General features: G+C 41.2%; 1 pseudogene; it reads right to left on the reverse strand.

Moving 5' to 3' along the window:
* Positions 1 to 7,735: 7,735 nt before the first annotated feature.
* LOC139718613 (uncharacterized) lies at positions 7,736 to 9,488 on the reverse strand (annotated as a pseudogene).
* Between the last annotated feature and the right edge of the window lie 4,286 nt (positions 9,489 to 13,774).

Raw genomic sequence — 13,774 nt, forward strand, 5'->3', positions numbered from 1 at the left:
GGCTTTAAACTCGATTTTCTCGGCTCAGCCGTCAGCGACTTTAGGATCCTTTTGTTGTAGCGGGTCACAATTCTGAGTTTCTGTCAACACTGTTATCTCACTTTTCATCTTGTCTATTATGATACTGATCAAATAATATGTGACCCTGTATCTCAAAACACACTGTTGCTCAATTTCACGAATGGCTCTTGTAAAATTTGCAAAATTAAAATGCTTGCGAACATTTCTGTCAGCTCAGTAGCTTTGAAACTTTGCAGTAATCATGAAAAAAGTTTCAGGTTGATCTAATAGTCCCTTTGATACAGTGGTTGTCATGGCCTTTTAAACCCCTGTTTTGTTCCAAACACAATAAAGGGTGACTCAATGCACTTGTTTTTGCTCTTATGTCCGCTGATTTTGTCCCTTTTCATGTGTTGCTCTGATACAAGTAGCTTCCTTGGAGGGTTAACTGACACTACGCAAGGGTAGACTAGTCTAGTCCCTGGACTAGTCAACCACGACTCAGATTATTGTAAAAACTCTGCAAGCACATGTGTACTGCATTGCTGACCATTGGGCAGTTTTAACCAACATATATGATACATGTAACTCAAGTATAGACAGTAGTTTTGGCTGAAGTGAGAATTGGGCTTTTAACTTTTTTTGTGAGGTAACAAGAAACTACTTATGAAATAGTACAGAGCATACCATTCTAAGAGGAATTCAAAGTTTATTTGATGAAAATCGGTTTTGGAATGGCTGAGACATAAACAAAATAAAACAAATCCATCATGATAAAGTGTGGGTCCCACTTTTTATTCGGATCGCTCTATTTTGGGTATCTCAGCCATTTCAGAACCAATTTTCATCAAATAAACCTTTAATTCCTCTTGGAATTACAGGCTCTTTCATATTTCATTTAAAAGGTTTCTCATTATCTCACCACAACTGTTAGAAACTTGAAGTTAGGTCTCAACCAAAACTATATGATCCCTTTAAAACCTGCAGTAGAGGATTACTAACCTGTCACAGAGAAAGAATTGCTACGCCATTTGTCATTCCAATTTTAAGAATACCAGTGTAATGATATATCCATTCTTGTCTAATATATTGTTTCAGGGATTTCTGTCAAGTTCAAAATATTCCCTCTCTCCTTTTCATACAGCAGTGATTCTGAGGTTGAGAACAAGCGACTTGCGGAGGCAGCCATCTCAGGTGAGCAGATCTTGATCACGTCTGTCAGGTTGGCGGAGATTTCAGGTGAAAGGACCGCCCAGGTGAATGGCAGTCAAAGCAGTGAAGAAACTAATAGTGTTGGTGACTCCGAACATGGATCTGACCACACCTATAGGAAGCGGGATGCTCCAGAGACAGAGCAGAATGGAAGCATAATCAGGGACAGAGGTAAATCCGAGGTGGTTGACAAGTCATGTTTGAGTGAGGCAGAGCACTCCCAGGCCCAGCGAACAAAGAAGAAGAAGAAGAAGAAAAAGAGGAAAGAGGTCAAGGGTCAGGAGAGACTCAGCTGTGACTCAGGTGAGATGGTGGATGCAGAAAGGAGACAGTCACTGGAGGCACAAGATAAACTGAAAGTAGTCACTATGATAAATGGTGATAGCATTACAAACACAATAAATAGGAAGAAAAAGACAGCAATGAAGAAGTCCAAACCTGGCAGTGAATGCAATGAAATTTTGAGGGAAGACTCTGAGAAAACAGATATTTTTGACACAACCACAAATAGTCAAGAAGTCATTGTCAAAAAAAGAAAAAAGAAGAAGAAATGTGAGAATTGGATAGAAATTTAAATTCTTTGTAAAGATGTGTCATATTTCTGCAGGAAATTTAATAGACGGATGGCTGGATCAGCCCATTTTCAGCTGCTCTAGCTAGTCTTCCATGGTGTCCAGTTGTATGCACTTGGACAGACCACTTCACCGGGTTATGCGCTCTGCTCTTTGAATGAATGAAGCGAGACCTTATGCATGCATTGGTTGTGACTCTCTCACACATAGGATCTCCATAGTATGTCCCATCTGAGGCACAGAGTGTTTTGCCTCTGCTATAGAAGACAGCATACCGATATTATATCACACAACTTTTCTCAGTATTACTGTTACCTGGGTCTTGGGTAACTGAGTTGAATTCACAATCCAATTACTCTGATCTGTAAGAAGAGAAAAATAACATATCCAGTCACGATGGATGCGGGGATGAAAGTGTGAAGCTCAAAACCACATCCATCCTAGTAATGTCATTTAACTCAGAATTTGAAGTAACTTGGTTAGCTTCACTCAAATACCAGAGGTGGATGAGTTAAACTTGTGAGAGCAAGTTCTTCTGTAGATCATTGCATTTATCCAGAAACTTCCAAAAATTTTAGGGAGGGACAGGATGGAAATGGGGTAGAAATATTGTGGTGTTGCATACCTAACACAGGTAGATTGTTTTAGGCTTGGGCACTTTTTGCTGTTGGGCCAATCCCTGGGTGGTACCTGTGTGGAGAGGTCCCATTTGAGCTCACTGCCATACAAGTTGGTCGTTTTCTGTCTCACTAATCTCTGCAGCCTCTTGATTTTCTACCTCATGTGCTCTCACTACATCATCATTGGGATTACTGGGTCTAGTTACTTTGTTCATGGGAGGTGACTGGGTATTATCCTGTTTGGCAACACATCTGTTGAGTTCCATCGTGTACTCTTTATCTGAACATGTGTCATGGTCGGAATGCACTCAGGAGTATCTGTGTGGCATTGAAGTTTCAAGGGTGCCTGCAGGGCAGGGTTTTTTTTTTTTAATGCTTTTGTAATTTAAGGGTGGCATCCTTTTCCTTGCAAAGAGGAACAATGGACATGAGGAACTATGGGCATGGATATTACAAATTATCGCCTGTATGGTCAACATAGAGAAGTCATGTTAAAAACATCACAGGCATTACCAGAAATCCACTGGTCTTCAACTGAATGTGGTCATCAACTAGAATCAGCGAGTCTGAACATCTGAAAAATAGAAGAGACGTGAACATGCAAATGACAGTGATTAGGTGAAAAATGTGATTAATATCAAATTATTAGCCCAACAAAAAATTGAGTGCTGGATCAACTGACATAAACCTCTTTTGTTTGAATTCAGAAATACAATACTTAACTCTATAACACAAATTCAAATCATGCAAAGCAACGGGTGTCAGCAGCCAATGACTGGCTATTTATTCAGTGTGTGTGTTCATGTAAGCCATGTCATATGGGGTTCTGAGAAGAATATAAGACACAATGATGGCCTTTAGTCCAGTTTCTGTGTTTGGCCCCACAGGTAAAATGGAGTAAAGGTCATTATTGTATCATTATTGTGTTGGTGTCCCCCCTGTTATGGTAGGGAGCTTTTTCAATTTTTAGCTCTTAATGGTGCGATTTGGTGCATACTTTAAGTGACTATTTTTTACGTCTTTTGAAAGACAAAAAGGAAATATACCTTCAATTGCAACTATCACTTTAATCCTTTGAGCTATGCTCCTAATTATAGGTCCAAGTTGCAGACTTCGCCACATGATATTGTCCTGTTGCATATCGTGCAACGGAATGAATGAACATTGTCTCCTTTTACTATAAAAGAGCCAACTGTCTTCATCCATTCAGAAGAAAACTTGCACTTGTACGTGGCAGCACCCTTAAATTTTTCAGAGAGGGAGGAACGTTCCTATATGGAATGATGGCACTGGACATGATTTCCAATAAATAACGGTTGGGTGGAAGAGTTGGTGGGGCGGAATTCATGCTTAAAAGGATCGTATACATGTAGTTTTGGTTAAGACCTAATTTCAGGTTTCTAACATTTTTTTGGTGAGATAGTGAGAACCTCTTATGAAAGAGCTGATATTGTATACAATACATAACAAAGCAGGGGGAGACACACCACGGACCACGTCCACCTCTGTGGAGAGTCGGCTAACAACTGCTTGCTCACACTGCCCAAGCAAGAGTAAACCCACATGCGACCCGTGCCCCCCACTACAACTTTTAAGGTCACGGGTCACCGCACGCCACCTATGTCCTACTAGACGTACCAGAGACACCTACTTCCAGTGCTCTAAACTCATTTCATTATACAGCCCCTCCCTAAGACTAGTCAGTCCCTTGACTAGAGCATGTCTTCTCATACATAATGAAATGACCAAAACCGGATACTAAAATTCTATATCTCTTACAATTAGAAACATAAACAATAACGCAATATCGACCTGCTTATTTGAACCTCTCCAATTAGCATAGCAACCTTACCTCTCCTTCTAAGCTCACTAAAACAAGCTAAAACAACAAGTATCTTGCATGAAAACATGAAAGACTTTCTTGCAACTTTGCATGAACATGTACTTATATAACTTAAGTCAACACCATAGTAAAAGCTGAATCATTACTTCACATTTGAGTTATTTATAGATCTTCCACCATTTTTATGACGTAGATTTAAAAGATCACCTTGTGTATGCATTACCATTGTTGAGGTGATTTGTACTTTTCCAGTGTTAACTCTTACGGTAGATGAAATTATATTTATACTTAAGTACATGAATAAACAAAGCTCTCTTGATAGCAGTCCACATTATCTGAAACACATATATAAAAACACATAAAACACTGGAGCATCACTAGTCGTTGCACCTCTTTGCTAGGTCTGAACTCCCACCACAGCGTCAACAAAGAATTCCTTGCATCGTTCCAGCTTGTTGAACAAGACTCCATCCTTGTACGTCATCTCGCAGACGGTCTCTGTGATCTTGTGTACCTGGCCAACGAGAACCTTGGCCAATTCCCTCTCCGTCACACAGCAGGTTGACGTGGTGTCCCAGCCTCCACATGGTGCAACTTTGTTAGCCATTGAGGTGCGTTCTTGCTCCCCGCTCAGAGGAACACCACTTCATACTGCCTGTTTTGTTGCTGCATACCGTCTACAATCCAACTCAAACTCATCCTTCTGGGCATCAGAAATCACATGCTTGGCAAAGTCAGTCAGCTTCAGCAGGTAGCGAAGTGTCTCTGAATGTCCCCTCGCGTCAGCACCTCTGTTGGGTCTATAGCAGATACACATTTAAAAAATGATTTATTAAGGGGCATTTTCTTTTGCAGTTGCTGTGCATGCTGTGTACGCTTGTTGCACATTGTCCAAGAATTTAAAATAAAGTCGCTGCATCATCAGTCATCAAGTCCTTTGCAGCTTTCCCCACAAACATCTTCTTCTTGGGTAGCAAGTTCGTCTTACTTCTAACGTCAAGATCACCAAGGACTTCTGCTTTTGTCAGCACTTCTGGTCTGATGAAACAAACTAGAAAATCATTCAGGAGTTCCGCTTGGTAGTCATTCAGTTTGTAGATAAGAGGTTCTGTCATCTCGAATGTTTTTGCATACTTTTGTAACAATGGCAATACCGACATAGAGAAGGAAAGTTGGAGTTCTGTTGTCTTCCTGCAGATGAATACTCGTAGCTTGTTCACTGTTCTTCTCTTCCTTTCTGTCCCTTCTTTTGTCATTCCTGACTTTTTTAAGCAGCGTTTTCTTTCTTGTACCACCTGCTGATGTGCCTCTTTACTCAACTTATGTTTCTTGTATATCCCGGACACAGTTTAAAAGTACAATCTCCGCTCTTCCTCTGACAAAAAGCCAACATAGAATAAGGTGAGAGCATCAAACATGCGGCGGAGGTCACTGCCTGTGTTATACACACTGAGGTGACGATGTGCATTGTAGTTAAGTGGTTGCATGTATTTGATACTCAAAATTTTGCATATTTTGTGAAGGGATTCTGCTGACCACATTAAATCAGTGTGAATGTTTTTGATGAGGGCCTCCAAATGATATCCAAACGGCTCACAAAGTTTCTTGGCTGCGTTATGGGCATGATGGCATGAATCCCCGTCAACATCCAGCAGATGAGGTGCTTTGTTGGCACGGATTCGTGTTTCAAGGCCTGTCCATCAGAATCGATAATGTACAAGTTTGTCCAAGGTAAATTGAACTCTTCAAACATGTCTACAAGAGCTTCATACAAGAATTCAGCATTGACATGTAAAGCTGATTGACTTCAAATGGCATGTAATAACTAACTAATACGGACAAAACTCTCATCTTGTTGTTGCTAGTTGCTTCATCGATATTGAGGCTGAAATGTGTTTAAGTCCTGAATAAGTTCATCATGAAATGTCCTCACCAATCCATGCTGCATCTTGTATGATGCTGTTGTTCTCGAAAGAGAAGCTGTTTCCAGTGTTTTCTTGTCCTTAGCAAGCTCTTGTGAAAGTTTGATTAGTTTTGGAGCAATAGCATAAGGTATTTTTTCCTCAGTAATAAAACCAAGGACAGTAGCTTCTTGGTTTGTTGACCTTTGTCTGGCTGGTGTGGAAGGATGAGGAACATTTGAGGGACCAGCTCTGGGGTTATTGACATACACACATACATTGGATGAAGCCCATAATGAGAACCGGCATCAACACTTGAAATAGTACATTTTACGCCTTGCTTTACTGGTCTGCAGTTTTTTGGAGGGTTTTTGTTGTTGTTGTTGTTGTTGGTTTTTTTTTTCTTTTGGTCAAGCCCACTGGAGGTAAGGGGAGACTAAGGGATCGCCTGCGGCGTCTGTCCGTCTGTCGTCCGTCCGTCGTCCGTCCGTAACACTACAAAAACTTCAATAACTCTTTACTCTGGGCTTCAATTGCAATGAAACTTTGAGGGAAGAGGGGTCATACAAATTTTCACATTTTACTATATATGAAGGTCACCTCAAGGTCAAAGCTCACGGGCAGGGGTCAATGAACCTTAGGGCCCAATGTTAAGTTTTTATGGCGCGTTTCTATTATGGGTCATAACTTTTGATCCATAGGTCCATTTGTGACTAAACTTTGATGGTAGATGTCCCTTGAGGAGTGGATGGTCACCAAAAGGTCAATGGTCACAAGCATGGGTCAACGAACTTTAAGAGCCCAATGTTAAGTTTTTATGGCACGTTTCTATTATGGGTCATAACTTTTGATCCATAGCTCCGTTTGTGACCAAACTTGGATGGTAGATGTCCCTTGGGGAGTGGACGGTCACCACAAGGTCAAAAGTTACAGGCAGGGGTCAACAAACTTTAAGAGCCCAATGTTAAGTTTTTATGGCACGTTTCCTTTTTGCCATAAATTTTTAACCTGCTATATCTCTTTTTATCTGTTATATCCCATTCGCGTACAATTTCTTGTACGCGAATGGGCGAGACACATTATGGCACTTCCCTTGTTTGTTTTTTTTTTGACTTGTTTTAAAGTATGTGGGATTTTTTGTTGTTGTTAATGATTTGTATGAATCGCCCTAACAATGACGTCATGTTTTTGGTTTATATATGGTTTAGTAGTGTCAGCGTATTGAATATTATTGGTATCACATTCAGGCATTTACTTTCTATTTTAACACACACACATTCATAGATACATTCACACTTTTGGATTCAGGGAAATTTTGCTGCACTCTTTTTGACCAATACTGATATTGTAATAATCCGCATCATATCTCTCAACAAATCAAGAAATGAGACAAGACCCGTAATGTATCGTTGGAAGAATATGTATTTATTGGTATAAACACAAATAATTAGACCAGATGCCAAGACATGTCAGTATATTACAATGCAATCTTCTGCTGGTAAGTAGTGTTTGACACCGGTATCTCTTGCTGGCGTGTAGCAACAACTTTTTAGGGTAGAACGATGTAATATCAACACCTGTGAACCTTCAGCTGCTGGTCGTTGACATCTGTCTTGCTGGTGAAGATGTACAGTAGCTGCATCCATTGCAGGTGCATCGACCAAGCCCCTTCTCCTGGAACAGGGGTATATGCTGGCATGGTGGTACACGAAGTGCTTTAGTAAAGAGCTTCCACGAATGTGATGAAGTGTCCCAGTGATGCTGTAGATGATGATGGTGATGGAAATCCCCTGAAGATGCGTAGGTCGTCGGCATTGAGTGAAGGAGGATGTTGTGTGCAGTTGTCGCAGCTGTCACACTTTGTGAAGATGATGTATCCGATGCGTCTGTCCATGTGCTGGAGGATGAAGGTGTACTCCTCGTCAGTGGTGCTTCCTCGCAGTGTCCTGGCTGATCCCCCAATGGTTGCTTTGACGTAGTTGTAGTCCACTCTGTATGACTGTTGCTCTCCACTGCTGGGCTCTACAGGGACCAGCATTCGCTTGCCTGAAAAAGAAAGATGCCGCCAGCGAACATCCTTGACGTCCATCATTGCAGCGGCATGTTCTTTCTTCTTCTTCTCTGGTTTTGTGAAGCCCTGGTGACATGGGGGCTGATCCTTGTCACGGAGGGTGGACGGCAAGTACACGTTGGTCAGGGCCTTGGTACAGGGGCCCCAGAGATGCTCCATGGGGTTTATCGCTAAATCACTGGGACAGTGCACAGAAGCCACCATGGCGTCCAGGCACATATTTCTGAAGAACCGGCTGTAGTAGAAAGCTTTCACAGCATGGTTCGAGTTGAAGTTGAGGCCTCGGTCAACGATGAAAAACAGTGCAGAAACTCTGTTCCGGATCCTCACATGAACATCCAGGTGCTGAGTCAGATCGTTGAGGTGTGCAGTGATGTTTGATGCCGAGTAAGGGCTATGGAGAACGGCGGTAGCAAGATCCTTCTGCAGAGGCCTGCAATCAGAGGAACATAGAAAACAATACACATTCATGTATATTATATCAAAAAGCATTTTCCTCCATCACTTTACATGTATATTTAGCCATGTTATTCTAATGGTGATGAATAACATATGAATAGGGTTAAGTAAAGGCATTTTTCACTGGTTGATTCTGAACATAACAATTGACTTTATATAAACAACGAATTATGAACATTGCCGTAAAAAGGCAAGACATGACTGTTGATTGAATATGTACGTTTTGGGCATTGATTCAAACAGTACATTTCAAGCAACAAACAAAACAGTACGTGGCATTGTATTATGATGCTTTGTAGCCTTAATGATACACATCTGACATTTTTCATGATAAACGTATGTGACATGACTTACATAATCACATACTGCTCTCTTCCAAACTGGTCCACAGTTGAACCCGAGATGGCCCAGAGCTCCAAGTATCCACTCGGTGTCAGCAAGTAGTCAGGGGTGGGGAACTCATGGTCGAAGTTCCTTGGGCTGTCGTTGATGGGGAAAATCCTGTTGATGTGGATGCGATGATCAACAGCAGGTGTGTTGTCAGCGACCCTGATCTTGTTTTTGTTGTTAGCCAAATAGATGAGGACACGCTCCCCCGAGCCTAGCTGCCATGCTCCAAAGGTAATTCATCCGCGCTGAGTAGAAATGGCTGTTTGGGTTCACCTGACACTTTGAGTTGTCCTTAGCTGGAATCCTGGCCTTGATGACAGACGAGTATCTCCGTGCAGCTTGGCTGCCCATGTTCGGCGGAACCATGAACCAAGCTATGGTGGTATCGTTTGAAAAGGAAAAGAAAAAGAGAGAAAACATTACAATTGCTCGTAAAAAATGGCAATTGGACAATTCTCTGTATCTTTGTCCAGATAGGACTTGGCAGTTTCAATTTCTTTATTTGAGAAGTTTGGGGATCAACTCTTTGAGCGTTGGCCTTCTCTTGAACTCTACACTTGCAGGTCCCTCTTAAGCTGTCAACCTCTCCCTTGCCATGGGACGTTGCATTGAAATTCCACTCAGCATCCCCATCCATCTAAGTCATTGAACAGAGCGTGAACTTCTGCTTGAAATGTTGGGCTGCACCATCACTCTGAGATATCTTGTGTTCAATCCGCAGTTCAGTGTGACTCTTCTCTCCGAAAGTGATTCAAAAACTTTATTCAAGAAGACATGAACAGCATATTTATTGTGATACATGTAGTCAGAGACAATAGTAATTGGCTCACTCCTGATGTCATGGCTGTGAATGTTCTAAAAGTGAAGAGGGAACAAGACGGTTGATTCCAATGCCCACTCTGTACTTCATCCTGTGGGACAAATTGGTAATTGTCACTGAAGTCAAAGTGGAATATTGTGTTTGCAGATAGGTTGGCTTTCTTCTGTTTGAAGGATGAAGACTGAGCACATTTTACAAAGATGTGGCCCAGGAAGAATACAAGTTTGAGGTTGATGATATCAGAAAGATGCCCAGACAATTTAAGATGAGAAAGAGGCCCCACTTTCTTGATTCTCTCAGGATTCTCTCAGGATTCTCGCTACCCATTCTATAATTATCTATTGTTATACATTATTGCATTTGATAACTCACTTTCCTTTTACTAGTAGCTCATTCAATGAAAATCTCAACTTACAATTTTGGCATGATGACAAAACAACCCAAAAAATCCAAAGTGGTTGACTTAGCAGCATTCATTCTTCATTGCATCAGTTCTAACAATTCAGTTTCGACAAAGACAAAAGAAGAATTTAAAAAAAAGTAGGTGGAGATCGAGCTTAGGATGCTTCAATTAGCTGTGAAGGTGAAATTTACTGACAGTGATGGTTTGAGCTACCCCTCAAAATCATTTCACCTGTTAGTGCCTCTTTCCTTCTGTTGCAAATGGACCTTGATCCCCCTCATAAAAGTCTTTGTTGCTACCCCCTTTTCCTTGTGCAGCTTGTAGGCTTCTTTCACTAGGACTACACGACGGGCTTTCCTCACGGGTGGTAGGTCAGTTCAAATGGTGATACGCGGCTGGGCGTAGCCGGGCTCGGTTTGCTCCTTCATTTGCTTTTTCTACTGGTCTTCAAAGGCTGCCTGAATCCTTTTCCTGTTGTGCATGGAGGGGAGCCATGCTATGACGGGGAGGGGTGCTTGTCCAGCTGCTTGGGCTCCCTCCTCTTGCTGTGGAAGCCTATGGGCGTTGGCTATCGCAATCTGGGAAGCAGCAGCGTCGCCAAGACCCAGAGCTGCAAATGCTTCTTGAAGTACCTCATAAACGTCTTCTTCTTTCTGTGGCACACCATAAAACAGTAGATTTGATTTCCTGTTGTGGAGTTCCATGAAAATGATTTTTTTTTCTCCAAAGTTGAAATCTTTTCTTTAAGAGACTATTCAAATCTGGCAAAATTTTTCTTTCAATATCTGAAGTTTTGTCAAAGTTGAAATGAACAGTGGTTTTCAGTTCATCAAACCGTAGATTGATACCAGTCATTTCAGCCGATAGTTTGTACAATTTGGTGGTTAGGAAGCTCTTTAAGTCAAGAATGCCCCTTTACAGGACTCCAGTGGTGGGCTCGGGTGGTTGGCTGGGTAGGGCCTCACATTCCTTGACGGAGTCCTCAACCACCGATGCAGAGGTGCCCTGTGAAGAGCCACCCTGTGGAGTGGCTCCCACTGGCTTACTTTAGCGAATGTGGCTTTGGTATGAGACATTATGGCTACATCTCACTCCGAATCAGTTGAGTTTATGGTGTCAAAGCATATCAATGTCCAGTTAGTTGACCAAATACCAAGATAAGCTAGTCCAAGGATGTCTCATCCAAACTAATTTTGAAATAATTCCAATGAAAAGGTGACTAAGATGTGTTGAAGCACACAAATTAAACAGTTGTGTAATGCTGCGGTGATCATGTTCCATCCGTGTATGCAAGTGAACGCTTGCTGGATCCTGCTTGGAAATTATTCCATGGTGAAAAACAGCAGCAAAGATGTGTTAAACTAAACATGAATTCAGCATCCCCCCCCAAAAAAAAAAAACAAACAACAACAACAACAACAACAACAAACAAACAAACAAAACAAAACAAAACAAAAACTGGGCTTTTGCCAAATTTGGCAGCACATCAGCAATTACTGGCAGTGGGTAACGATCCTGTTTCAGAGCTTTGTTGAGATACAGAGGATCGATTCACACACAAATTTTCCCATATGGTTTTTGTACCGTCACTAAGCCTGAGACCCAATCCGTAGGTTCAATTACCTTCTGTATGAAACCAAGACCCTCTAGTCTACTCAATTCTGTCTTCAATTTGTCCTTGAGAGCTAGAGGTACCACCTTCCCGCCTTGGCAGCATCATTACTGGTATTACTGATGTATCAACCTGCAGATGTACTTTACCTGGCATTTTCCCACACCCTTTGAACACTTTGGGGTATGCCTTCATGAATTCAATCTTACTCACACTATCCTTGACCTGTGTCACATGACTAACATCTGCCAGACTAATGTTGCTGTGTTGGATTCTCAGAACAATCATGACCTGTGCCAAGTGGATTCTCAGAATATTCATGACCTGTGCCATCTTGGCACCAAGCAATAGTGTACATTCTTCATCTACAACAATGAATATCACATCATACTTCTAGTTGTTCTTTGTATTTTTTCTTTACACATAGTTTACACATGCCTCTCTCATAGAAAAGTGTCCCATTGAATGTGGAAATAACTGAGTGTCAAAAGAAGAACAGTAGAACATACATGTAGAATGTTCATATTCATCCAACAGATCGCTTAAATGTTCTTATTTGTTCTTTAAAGAGACTGCTTCTTGCATGCTTTTGAAAATCACTTCAAATCTAAACACAATTGATGTACATAAACAGGATACAGCATTATAATCATTCAAGCATTACTCACAGTCACAATAACATATCATGTGCATCTACATTGTAATTATGAATACATGTATGTGTCCTTGAAATCCAATTTGCAGAGAAAGTACATTTACAGTTGAATAGGCAATGTAAGGAAGGATTTTTATTATCATTATGACTTATTCTATTTTTTTTTTACTTGTAGTTGTGTGTTTGCGATAATGGTATCTGCTATGTTAAGAAAAACTCACTTTATTGGAAGTAACGTATGTCTGAGAAGAAAAACATGACAAAAAAATTTGTTATGCCTCTTGTTTGTCCCCGCCGAACGAGTTCGAGCAGGGGACTATGAAACAGGCTCCTTACGTGTGTGTGTCCGTGTGTCCGTCCGTCCGTGTGTCGTAGCGTGTGTCCGTCCGTCTGTGTGTCCGTCCGTGTGTGCGTCCGTGTGTGATCAAAATGTTCAAAATGCTACTCCTTCGCCATTTCTAACCCGATTTTGATTCTGTTTACTTTATATGATAGCACTACATGGGAGCTTTGAACCTTCTGTACAGAATTTCAGTTGTGACCTTTGACCTTGACCTTTGACCTATATCGTACATTTTGCTTCAAAATGCTACTCCTTCGCCATTTCTAACCCGATTTTGATTCCGTTTGCTTTATATGATGGCACTAGGTGAGGGCTTCAAAACTTCTACACAGAATTTTGACCTTTGACTTCTTTGACCTTTGACCTTGATTTTTGACCTATATTGTACATTTTGCTACAAAATGCTACTCCTTCACCATTTCTAACCCGATTTTGATTCCGTTTGCTTTATGTGATGGCACTAGGTGAGGGCTTCAAAACTTCTACACAGAATTTTGACCTTTGACTTCTTTGACCTTTGACCTTGATTTTTGACCTGTATTGTACATTTTGCTACCAAATGCTACTCCTTCGCCATTTCTAACCTGATTTCGATTCCGTTTGCTTTATGTGATGGCACTAGGTGAGGGCTTCAAAACTTCTACACAGAATTTTGACCTTTGACTTCTTTGACCTTTGACCTTGATTTTTTTTACCTATATTGTACATTGGCTACAAAATGCTACTCCTTCGCCATTTCTAACCCGATTTCGATTCCGTATGCTTTATGTGATGGCACTAGGTGAGGGCTTCAAAACTTCTACATAGAATTTTGACCTTTGACTTCTTTGACCTTTGACCTTCATCTTTTTACCTATATTGTACATTTTGCTA

The sequence above is a fragment of the Diadema antillarum genome, unplaced genomic scaffold, assembly GCF_040938485.1.
Source record: "Diadema antillarum isolate AM-2024a unplaced genomic scaffold, OU_Dant_1.0 scf00000008, whole genome shotgun sequence".
In the NCBI taxonomy this organism is placed as follows: domain Eukaryota; kingdom Metazoa; phylum Echinodermata; class Echinoidea; order Diadematoida; family Diadematidae; genus Diadema; species Diadema antillarum.